General features: G+C 47.4%; 1 long non-coding RNA gene across 1 annotated transcript in view; it reads left to right on the top strand.

Moving 5' to 3' along the window:
• Positions 1-1,271: 1,271 nt before the first annotated feature.
• LOC124788075 overlaps positions 1,272-10,867 on the top strand; it is a 997,098-nt gene continuing 987,502 nt past the window's right edge. The window contains exon 1 of the long non-coding RNA XR_007016057.1: positions 1,272-1,639. This is a non-coding gene — a long non-coding RNA (uncharacterized LOC124788075). The remainder of the gene's footprint in view (positions 1,640-10,867) is intronic.

The raw sequence follows: 10,867 nt of genomic DNA, 5'->3' as shown, positions 1-10,867 counted from the left end.
AAGCAATGTCCCGGAAAAGGCGATTTAGTCTCTAAACGAAACCTGCTACATTAGCATACTAACCACAAGTATACAGGAATGTCCCGGGAAAGGCGATTTATTTTCTAAACGAAACAAGCTACATTGGCATACTAACCGTAAGTTGAAGCGTCGTCGCAGTTGTAACTCAACAATTTGAGAGAATATTGTGAGAGAACATTGCGGCTCAACAACATTACCACGTTAATCACCGTAAGAGTGGTTTGATATTCTACGCAAGGACGAACCGCAACATTCTCCTAGATCAGGGGTCTCCAAACTTTTTAGTCCGCGGGCCACATTGACTCCTCCACGAAGTCATAAGGGCCAAGATCTACTTAGTGGGATTAAAGCACCCTAGCACGATTTTTATTTAATTACATAATTTTGGCCGGCCGCGGTGGTCTCGCGGTTCTAGGCGCGCAGTCCGGAACCGCGCGACTGCTACGGTCACAGGTTCGAATCCTGCCTCGGGCATGGATGTGTGTGATGTCCTTAGGTTAGGTAGGTTTAAGTAGTTCTAAGTTCTAGGGGACTGATGACCACAGCTGTTAAGTCCCATAGTGCTCAGAGCCATTTGAACCATTTTGAACATAATTTTGACTGGTGAACGTACCTGACCGAAGTTCTGGCGTATTTTATTCTGGCAAATTTCACCGACAAAAAAGTATGTCACTGCACATTCTTCACGAAAGCGTCCTGCAAAGTTAACGAAATGTCAAAATCATTGTTAGCAACACTGTTACCGCAAGACGTAACAGAGGTAAAGTATGTCAACGCATTGTGATTTCAAGCTGCCCAACAATAAGTTTAGTTATGTAGTCTTGTAGCGAGTAGCAGAGCCAATTTCGCGGTGTATTGGTCGCGATCGGCCTCGAAACTCATTTGTTGGCAGTATAGGTACCACCTCAAATATTTGACGGGCCGGATACCGGGGATGTCCGGTCAGTTATCGCGGGCCGGTTTCGGCCCGCGGGCCATAGTTTGGAGACCCCTGTCCTAGATTTCAAACCGCAGCGCTAGCCCCGAGGACGCCGAAAACGCGGCGGAGGGTGTAAACAAGCAGCTCGTGCGGCTGGACAACTCGCTCCGGACGGGCGGGCGCACCGCGGAGCAGACAGCAGACAGTAGCAGGTTGGCAGCGCGGCAGGAGGCGGAGGGGCGGCGCGTGGTGCGGCACGGCGCGGCGACGCTGTGTCTGCGCGAGGTTGGCACTCCTGGGGTTGGCCGCCGTCCCTGAGCTGGCGCAGCGCTCACACCAGTGCCAGCGTCCGCCCCGAGCAGTCGTACAGAAGCAACTGCCTGTGCAGCCGCTGCACTGCGTTGCTCTTTCCTCTCTGTCTCCGCGAGCGCGACGTTGCGTTTCGTCAACAGTGCTTCACGTCCCCGCCTAATCGTGAACAGTGCTACCGACTCTTCTCAGTGCAACGGTGCAAAAGATAGTCGCAGTGTTGGATTACAGTGCCCCCAGTCGACGCCAAGAAGCTTACCGAGTGCCTGGTAAGGCCGCCGGCTACATTTTCCGGCGCTGCGCTGGAGGCGTGTTTGGTGTACGAGGGACGACTGCAGAGCTTCGAGTGATAGTTCGTCGCCGACTAGTACTTGCAGAGGACTGTCACAGGTATGTACATAATTATAACGCCTTTTCTAATGAATTGTTGCATGTTTGTGACCATAGATCGAATATGGCTTTCTTTGAATCCTAAACGAATGTAAACTGTCGACTAGCCTGTTCCTCTTTCCGACGTCAATAACCGTAGCGCATGAAGTATACATGTGTGGCCAGTGAACTATCGATGGCAACACACGCTTACATCGTAGCGTCTTCTCGAGTCGCGCTGTATGCTACATGAGAACAAGGCTGTATTATTGTCCCGCTCTTAACTTCTTATTAGCTGCTGTGCACGGAGGACACTGAAGGCTGCCGTCTACGCGAGAAGCATCACGGGCGAACGCGTGTGTTGTAGCAATGTGGACAGCGACAGAGAAGTGAATGAAGCGTCGTCGCTGCCACGTGAGACGCCATTTCTCGCAGGCTGTGCTTCGTGTATCGCTTTTATATTTCCCGCTTGAGTTAGTGTAATGCTGAGACCATTTATCGACTAGTTATTACCGTGATTTCGCACAGATTGCAGGTTTGTGTTTCTTGTGTGAGGATATTTATGGTCGAAATGTGCGTACCTGCAGGTCTAGTGTTTTCTTCGAATCAACGCGTGAGGTGGTAAGAAAACAAGCGTCATAGACCAAACCTCCGCATACTTGGATAGGACTTCTCATGTCGATAAGCATCACATGATCGTTGCCTAACGAGTAGGTACGCTGCGGAGACGGGATTCACACTGACAGTACGTTCAAGCGCCTATCTTTTGACGTAATGCACCCAAATGATGCTGTGCTTCCTTTTCATCTTCGCCGCATGAGTTGTTGCTTCGCTTTTCATTAATACATTGTTTCCGTGCAAGGAAGAGAACTGGAGGCATGAAGTACTTTTAATACGGTATTTTGGAAGATGAATGGTGATTTGTAAATAACCTGTTAATACGTGTGTAATACCGATGTTAAAATCATTTTCTCGCGAGAAAAACAGTGAAAAAACCATATTTTTTTCCTTTCCCTGCGAGCTTGGGGGGAGAGGCGGCTTGACCCGAGTATGGGTGCCCTTGTTTCCGTGCGATGTCAGACCCAAACAGCGATATCGTTTCATAATATGATCAGTGGTGCAAGGTCGACGTAAGGGCCTTGCTTCGCGGAATGTAATTGCTGAATGGCACCTGTACTGCCAAGCAGGTTAGTTCGATGGTTAAAGTACGGGATATGCATTCTAGAGCAGTGGGGTTCAAATCTCCTCCTTGCCAGCGGAAGTCTCATACGACGAATTTGCTGCCTCATTTTTGCCCACTACTTCTGTTTCAGCGCTAATGGCAGACCATGTAACTGTATTTTGTCTTTTAGACATTCTGATTTTCTTCGTTTGCTGCTGCGTGATATTTTCACGACAACGTGCTACACAAAAAAAGATAGAGCACCACAGTGAGAACATTGCGAAAAGCGAGCTTGCGGCTCTTTGAGGTAGAGATCAACAGTCACCGCCCACGCAGTGACGTCGTATGTGCTATTTTGCGCTCTGCGTACTAGTCGGGACGGTGCTACGACAGACGCCCAGCGGCACAGAGCAGGTGAAAGTACCGAAATGTTTTCGACGCTCGGTGGTGTGGCAACAATTGGTGAGACGCTGGTGTGATGGTGAGTGACGTCAGCGGAGGTGGTGGACCTCGCAGGCGGCAGCGTGGCCGGTGGCCGATGGCGGTGTCGAGTTCCCGGGCCGGCCGGTTTCTCTGCGGGTGAAAGCACGGGCCGGCTCGGCTAACCCAGTTGGCGGCGGGTGGTTACAACACGGCCTGAGCACCGCGCCGGAGGCTCGCTCGCCGCTGCGCCGCCGCCAGCGATCGATAGCAGACACGCGCCGCGAGCTGCGTGCAGTGCGTGCGGACGCCGTAGGCCTGCCCGCCTGCGTGCTCCATTTTGGCCGCCGCGTAAACAGTGGGCGGGTGCCGCGTGACGCAACAGCTGGAGCACAATCGCACTCCAATAAGAGCTTCTCTGACCCAAGTTTAATTAACTCCACTTTGCAGATCTATTTTAGGTACGTCAGAGTGCAATTCAAAACGAAAAAAGTTGTATTACTTCAACTTATTGATCGTACATGGTGCTAGGACTTTAACTATACTAGTTTCGGAAAAGTATCGGATGAAACTTCCTGGTAGATTAAAACTGTGTGCCGGACCGAGACTCGAACTCGGGACCTTTGCCTTTCGCGGGCAAGTGCTCTACCATCTGAGCTACCCAAGCACGACTCACGCCCCGTCCTCACAGCTTTACTTCTGCCAGTTGGTAGAGCACTTGCCTGCGAAAGGCAAAGGTCCCGAGTTCGAGTCTCGATCCGGCACACAGTTTTAATCTGCCGGGAAGTTTCATATCAGCGCACACTCCGCTGCAGAGTGAAAAATCTCATTCTGGAAAGTATCTGATAAAAGTTACGTAGTAATGCCACCCTTCTTCTTCCGTACCTCATGTACGAGTTGTACGTAATGTGCACCAAAATCCTCGCCGGGCACTTGTGTATCATCTAATAATGGGCAGATACTGCAAAAAGGCCAAGAAAATAATGCCTACAGGAGAAATGCAAGACTGAAAAAGCACGTATGTCTACCGGAAAGGTACATACTGCCCGCAGAAAAATTGAAGGCGCATTTCGAGAAAACAAGTTCTATCAATATTAATAGATAAGGTACCAAAGCAAAGAACTATGTAAGTGTAGGTACTTACGACGAATGTATAAAAGGGAAACAAACTTGTACACTGAAGTGGCAAAAAGTAATGGGATACCGATATGCACATATCCAGACAGCGGTAGTATCGCGTGCTCAACGGACAAAAGAGCAGTGCTTTGGCGCAGCTGTCATTTGTTTCCGACGTGATTCTGGCCGCACAACGGCAATTAACAGACTTTGAACGCGGAGTGGGAGCTAGACGTATGGGACATACATTTCGGAAATCATGATTCCGAGATCCACAGTGTCAAGAGTGTGAAGCAAATTTCAGGCATAACCACCCCCACGGACAACCCAATGAGTCGGCGGCCATCATTTAACGACCGGGAGCAGTAGCTTTTGAGTAGGTTTGTTAGTGCTAGCAGATAAGCAGTACAGCGTGAAATAACCACAGAAATCAATGTGGGACGTACGACGAAAGTATCCATTAGGACAGTGCGGTGCAGTTTGGCCTCTATGGGCTATAACAGCGACACGAGTGCCACTGTTAACAGCCTCTTCTAAGCTGGGCTCGTGACCATATCGATTGGATCCTAGACGACTGGAAAACCGTTGCCTCGTCACTCGAGTCCCGATTTTAGTTGGTAAGAGCTGATAGCAGAGTTCGAGTGTGGCTTAGACCCAACGAAGCGATGGACCCAAGTTGTCAACTATGCACTGTGCAAGCTAATGGTGGAGAGCCCTAATGGTGTGGCCTCTGTTTACATCGTATGGACTAGGTCCTCTGGTCCAAATGAACCGATCATTGACTGGAAATGGTTAAGGTCAGCTACTTGGAGACCATTTGCAGCCATTCATGGACTTCATGTTCGCAAACAATGATTGAATTTTTGTGGCTGACGATGCATCCTGCCACCGGGTCACAATTATTTGCGATTGGTTTGAAGAACGTTCCGGACAACTCCAGCCAACGATTTGGTCACTCAGATCGTCCGACATGAATTCCGTCGAACATTTACAGGACGTAATCTAGAGGTCAGTTCGCGCACGAAATACTACACCGGCAACACAATCGCAACTATGGATGGTCATGGAGGAAACACTGCTCAGTATTTCTGTAGGGGACTTCCAACGATTTGTTGTGCCAACGCCACGTCGAGTGGCTGCACTACACCGTCTAAAAGGAGGTCCGACGCCACATTAGGAGGTATCCCATGACTTTTGTCACCTCACTGTAGAAAGGGAGGAAGAAGTTGATGAAGATGAGACTATAGAACAATATGATAGATCACTGAATTCGAAACAAGGCCCTTGCGGTAGGCGACATTAGCTCGATTGTTTAGATATTTTAGAGAACGTACTATGAAAAAACTAATACACCTGGTATGAAGGATGCACAAGACAGGTGAAATGGCCTGAGACTTCTAAGAGACTGTAATAATTCCAGTTCCAAAGAAGGTGACTGGTGACACGTGTGAATATTACGGAACCATAAAGTAAGTCATTTTTCCAAAATGATGACACGATTTATTTCAGAAGAATGGAAAAACTGGTAGAAAGCGACCTGATGTAAGATCAGTTTGGGTTCTGGAGAAATGTGTGAACACCCGAGCTCATACCGATCCTACGACATGTCTTAGAAGACAGACTGAAGGAAGATAATTGTTCGCTTCCAGCACTTGGAGATGTAGACAACGATATTAACAATGTTGAATGAAGTTAGCAGGGTTAAAATACAGGGGCAGAAGGTTATTTACAATTTGTGGAGAAACCGGAGAGTCGAAAGACATCAAAGGGAACCAGCAGTTCGGAGGATAGTGAGAAGGGTTGTCCTTTATCTCTTATGTCGTTCATTTTTTACATTAAGCGAGAGATAAAAGAAACCAAAGAGAAATTTGGAGATAGAATTAAAGTTCAGGGAGAAGAGAGAAAAACGTTAAGGTTTGCCGATGACACTGTAAGTCTGTCAGAGACAGCAAAGGACTTGGAACAACAGGTGAACGGTATGATTAGTGTCTTGATGAGAGATTATTAGATGAACATCAACAGAAGAAAAACAAAGGTAATGAAATATAATCGAATTAAATCAAGCCATGGTGAGGGAATTAGATTATAAAATGTCACACTAAATGAGCTTGCTATTTGAGGAAGAAAATAACTGACTATAGCCAAGAGAGAGAGGATGTAAAATGCTGGCCGAAATAGAAAGAAAAGCATGTTTTGGAAAAGAGAAGTTCAACATCGAACATAAATTAAAATCTCAGAAAGCCTTTTATAGAGATATTTATGGAGTGTAACTTTGTACTGAAAGAAGATTTTCAAATGTTGTGTATAAAAGATAACTTCACTAAAAGATGGGGCGGGTTGGTAGAATACATCCTGAGGCATCGAGGAATCGTAAATTTGGTAATGGAGTGAAATGTAGGAGTTTGTGTGTGTGTGTGTGGGGGGGGGGGGGATGGAGGTAGTTCGACGGTAATAACGGTAGAGGGAAAGCAAGACTTTGCTATTGGAAGCAAGCTCCAATCGGTGTGGGTTGTAATAGTTAAGCAGAGATGGAAGAGGTTTGCACAGAACAAACTAGCGAGGATAGCTGTCTTCGGACTGAAGACAATATTAGCAGCAACGTTCAAAGGTCTGCAGCGTTATCTTCGGATCCTTACAACAGTTTTCGTCTAAGTGTTGTAAGCTGTCGTTTACGTATGTCCTGGCACTAGTAACTGAACTGATGATTTTCACCGCACGATAATACCCTGTCTACCTGCACTCTACCGTAGTTTTCCTATACTCAGTGAGACAGTGACAAAATCTCTCTGTCTTTATAATATTTATTTATTTTTTACTATGCCAATGTATGTTTCGCAGTCTCAGCTCCAACATCAACGCTTCGGGTTCTTATGTAACTGAGATATCACCACCACAGAAACGCGTATATGTGGGACCTATACTGCTTTCTTAACTGCTGTTGACGAGACTGTATTGAAATGTATACTGAATAACATACGCAGACGTCTGTCGAAGCGTAAGGTACACACCTTCGAAATTTATTATTTCATTGTAATGTCAACTAGAAAAGAAATCAACTACATTCGCAGGTATGATACACACATGGTTCAAATGGCTCTGAGCACAATGGGACTTAACTTCTGAGGTCATCAGTCCCCTAGAACTAGAATTACTTAAACCTAACCAACCTAAGGACATCACACACACCCATGCCCGAGGCAGGATTCGAACCTGCGACCGTAGCGGTCGTGCGGTTCCAGACTGTAGCGCCTAGAACCGCTCGGCCAACCCGGCCGGCGATACACACATCAAAAAAAGTTTTGCATCATCTCGGTTCCGAGAGTTCCGGAACCTGTACAGAAAATTGAAATAGAGATCAACATAAACATCATTTCCGCCCTTTTTATTGCTCATGAAAAACACACATTGCATGTTGTGCCACCATACAACGAGACCTTAAGAGGTGGTGGTCCAGATTGCTGTACACACCGGTACCTCTAATACCCAGTAGCACGTCTTCTTGCACTGAGGCATGCCTGCATTCGTTGTGGCATACTATCCACAAGTTCATCAAGGCACTGTTCGTCCAGATTGTTCCATTCCTCAACGGCGATTCAGCGTAGATCACTCAGAGTGGTTGGTGAGTCACGTTATCCATAAACAGCCTATTTCAATCTATCCCAGGCATGTTCGATAGGGTTAATGTCTGGAGAACATGCTGGCTACTCTAGTCGAGCGATGTCGTTATCCTGAAGGAAGTCGTTCAGAAGATGTGCACGATGGGGGCGCGAATTGTCGTCCATGAAGACGAACGCCTCGCCAATATGCTGCCGATATCGTTGCACTGTATGGCGCAGGATTGCATTGACGTATCGTACAGCCGTTACGGCGCCTTCATGACCACCAGCGGCGTACGTCGGCACTACATAATGGCACCCCAAAAACATCAGGGAACCTACACCTTGCTGCACTCGCTGGAGAGTGTGTCTAAGGCGTTCAGCCTGACCGGGTTGCCTCCAAACACGTCACCGACTATTGTCTGGTTGAAGGTATTTGTGACACTCATCGGTGAAGAGAACATGATGCCAATGCTGAGCGGCCGATTCGGCATGTTGTTGGGCCCCATCTGTACCGCGCTGCATGGTGTCGTGGTTGCACAGATGGACCTCGCCATGGACGTCGGGAGTGAAGTTGCCCATCATGTTGCGTATTGCGCACAGTTTGAGTCGTAACACGACATCCTGTGGCTGCACGAAAAGCATTATTTAACATGGTGGCGTTGCTGTCAGGGTTCCTCCGAGCCATAGTCCGTAGGTATCTGTCATCCACTGCAGTAATAGCTCTTGGACCGCCTGAGCGAGGCATGTCATCGACAGTTCCTGTCTCTCTGTATCTCCTCCATGTCCGAAAAGCATCGCTTTGGTTCACTCCGAGACGCTTTAACACTTCCCTTGTTGAGAGCCCTTCCTGGCACAAAGTAACAAAGCGTACGCGATCGAACCGTCTAGGCATGGGGCTGAACTACAGACAACACGAGCCGTGAACCTCTTTCCTGGTGGAATGACTGGAACTGATCGGCTGTCTGACCCCCTCCATCTAATACGCGCTGCTCATGCATGGTTGTTTACATCTTTGGGCGGCTTTATTGACATCTCTGAACAATCAAAGGGACTGTGTCTATGATACGACATCCACAGTCAACGTATATCTTCAAGAGTTCTGGGAGCCAGGGGATGATGCAAACGTTTTTTTGATGTGTTTATAAGTTTTAACAAAAGTCTATGTATATTACGATACATTTATGTACGAATTACACCGTAACTTCGGAAACAACATTTAAGAATGCTTTGTAACTGCCACAGATACAAGTTTCTGGCCTGTTGACATTGCAGTGAAGGTCCTCACGCTAGAATCGCATCCTTGATGACGGAGCTGTGACTGCGAAATGTACAAGGACGTAATAAAACGGTAGAAAAAAAAGTAGACGAATTTTGCTATTAAGCTTCCCATTTATATTACTGCTAGGGTTTTGCCGAGAATACGAGCCACTATGGCTGCTATGAAACTGACTGGGAACATTGTAAAAACATTGACATGAAATTCGCCATGCTCGTCTTCGTATATGCTCGATGACACTTCTCCGTTTATTTTCGAAGTGATCTACGATCATCTATCAGCCACGTGCTATTCAAATACTTTTGTGACTGGACTGGAAAGTTCCTTGCAAACAGAACACAGCAAGTATTACTTGTTCTTAATGGAAAGAAATTTTCAGATGAAATAGTAGCTAGGGGCGTTCCGTGAGGAAACGTGTACAGGACCGTTACTGTCCACAGTACACCATCTGATGAGAAGTATCCGCACGTCTGTTAGTGATATTAATACGGGCTGTGTCCGCCCATCGCATCTGTGACCGCTTGAACTCTGCTGGGGATACATTCAATAAGGAGTCTCAATGTCTGTGGAGGAATGGCAACGCATTCTTCGTCAGGTACCGAAACCAGAGGAGGTAGCGATGTCTGACGCCGAGGTCTGGAGCGAAGTCGATGTTCTGACTCAGAAACGTCTTCCATTGGGTCCAGGTCGGGGCACTGGGTACGCCATCCATTGCAGGAGTGTTATTGCCCATAAACCACTGCATGAGAAATGCTGCGTTATGACAGGGTGCACTGTCGTGCTAATACGATCGTTTATTCGTCTACTGAATGCAGTATACAATTTCATATCAGAGTGAAGACCTTTGTGAATGTGAAGAACACCTAACGAACAGCCTTACTAAACCTTATGAGTATTTTGAGACATGGCGACTGAGACCAAATGTTTCTAAAACCGAGGTAAGCCTGTTCCACCGCTCTAATCGCCTTTCATCAGCAAAGATCACTCCACAGTTTGGCCCTCTTGGCACAGTCAGATGCAACGAAAGCCCAAAATACCTGAGAGTCACTCTGGACAGAACTTTAACATATAAAAAACACCTTTCCAACTTGGCCAAGAAGATACAAACGCGAGTGAACCTTGTGAGAAAGTTGGCAGGCAGTACATGGGGAGCAACCACATCAGTCCTCCGAGGAGCATCCCTTGCACTAGTACCGAGAGAGGTGGCGCAGTGGGTAGCACACTGGACTCGCATTCGGGAGGACGACGGTTCAATCCCGCGTCCGGCCATCCTGATTTAGGTTTTCCGCGATTTCCCTAAATCGCTCCAAGCAAATGCCGGGATGGTTCCTTTGAAAGGGCACGGCCGATTTCCTTTCCCGTCCTTCCCTAATCCGATGAGACCGATGACCTTGCTGTCTGGTCTCCTTCCCCAAACAACCCAACCCCTTGCACTGGTACACTCTACAGTAGAATACTGTGCACCAGTTTGACTCCGAACCGCCCATGCAGTGAAAGTAGACGTCAAACTGAACTCAGTTATGAGAGTAATTAGTGGTACAGTCCGGTCTACACCTACTTGCTGGCTACCAGTGCTTTCAAACATCTGTCCACCAGACCTCCGTCGAAAGGCTGCTCTTTACAACCTCTGTGAGCAAGTTTCTGAAAACAACTCGATCCCTCCTCATGACGATTTG

The sequence above is a fragment of the Schistocerca piceifrons genome, chromosome 3 (genome assembly GCF_021461385.2).
Source record: "Schistocerca piceifrons isolate TAMUIC-IGC-003096 chromosome 3, iqSchPice1.1, whole genome shotgun sequence".
NCBI classification, from domain to species: domain Eukaryota; kingdom Metazoa; phylum Arthropoda; class Insecta; order Orthoptera; family Acrididae; genus Schistocerca; species Schistocerca piceifrons.
Note: the sequence above shows the minus strand (reverse complement) of the source record. Positions and strands in the feature narration are given on the sequence as shown.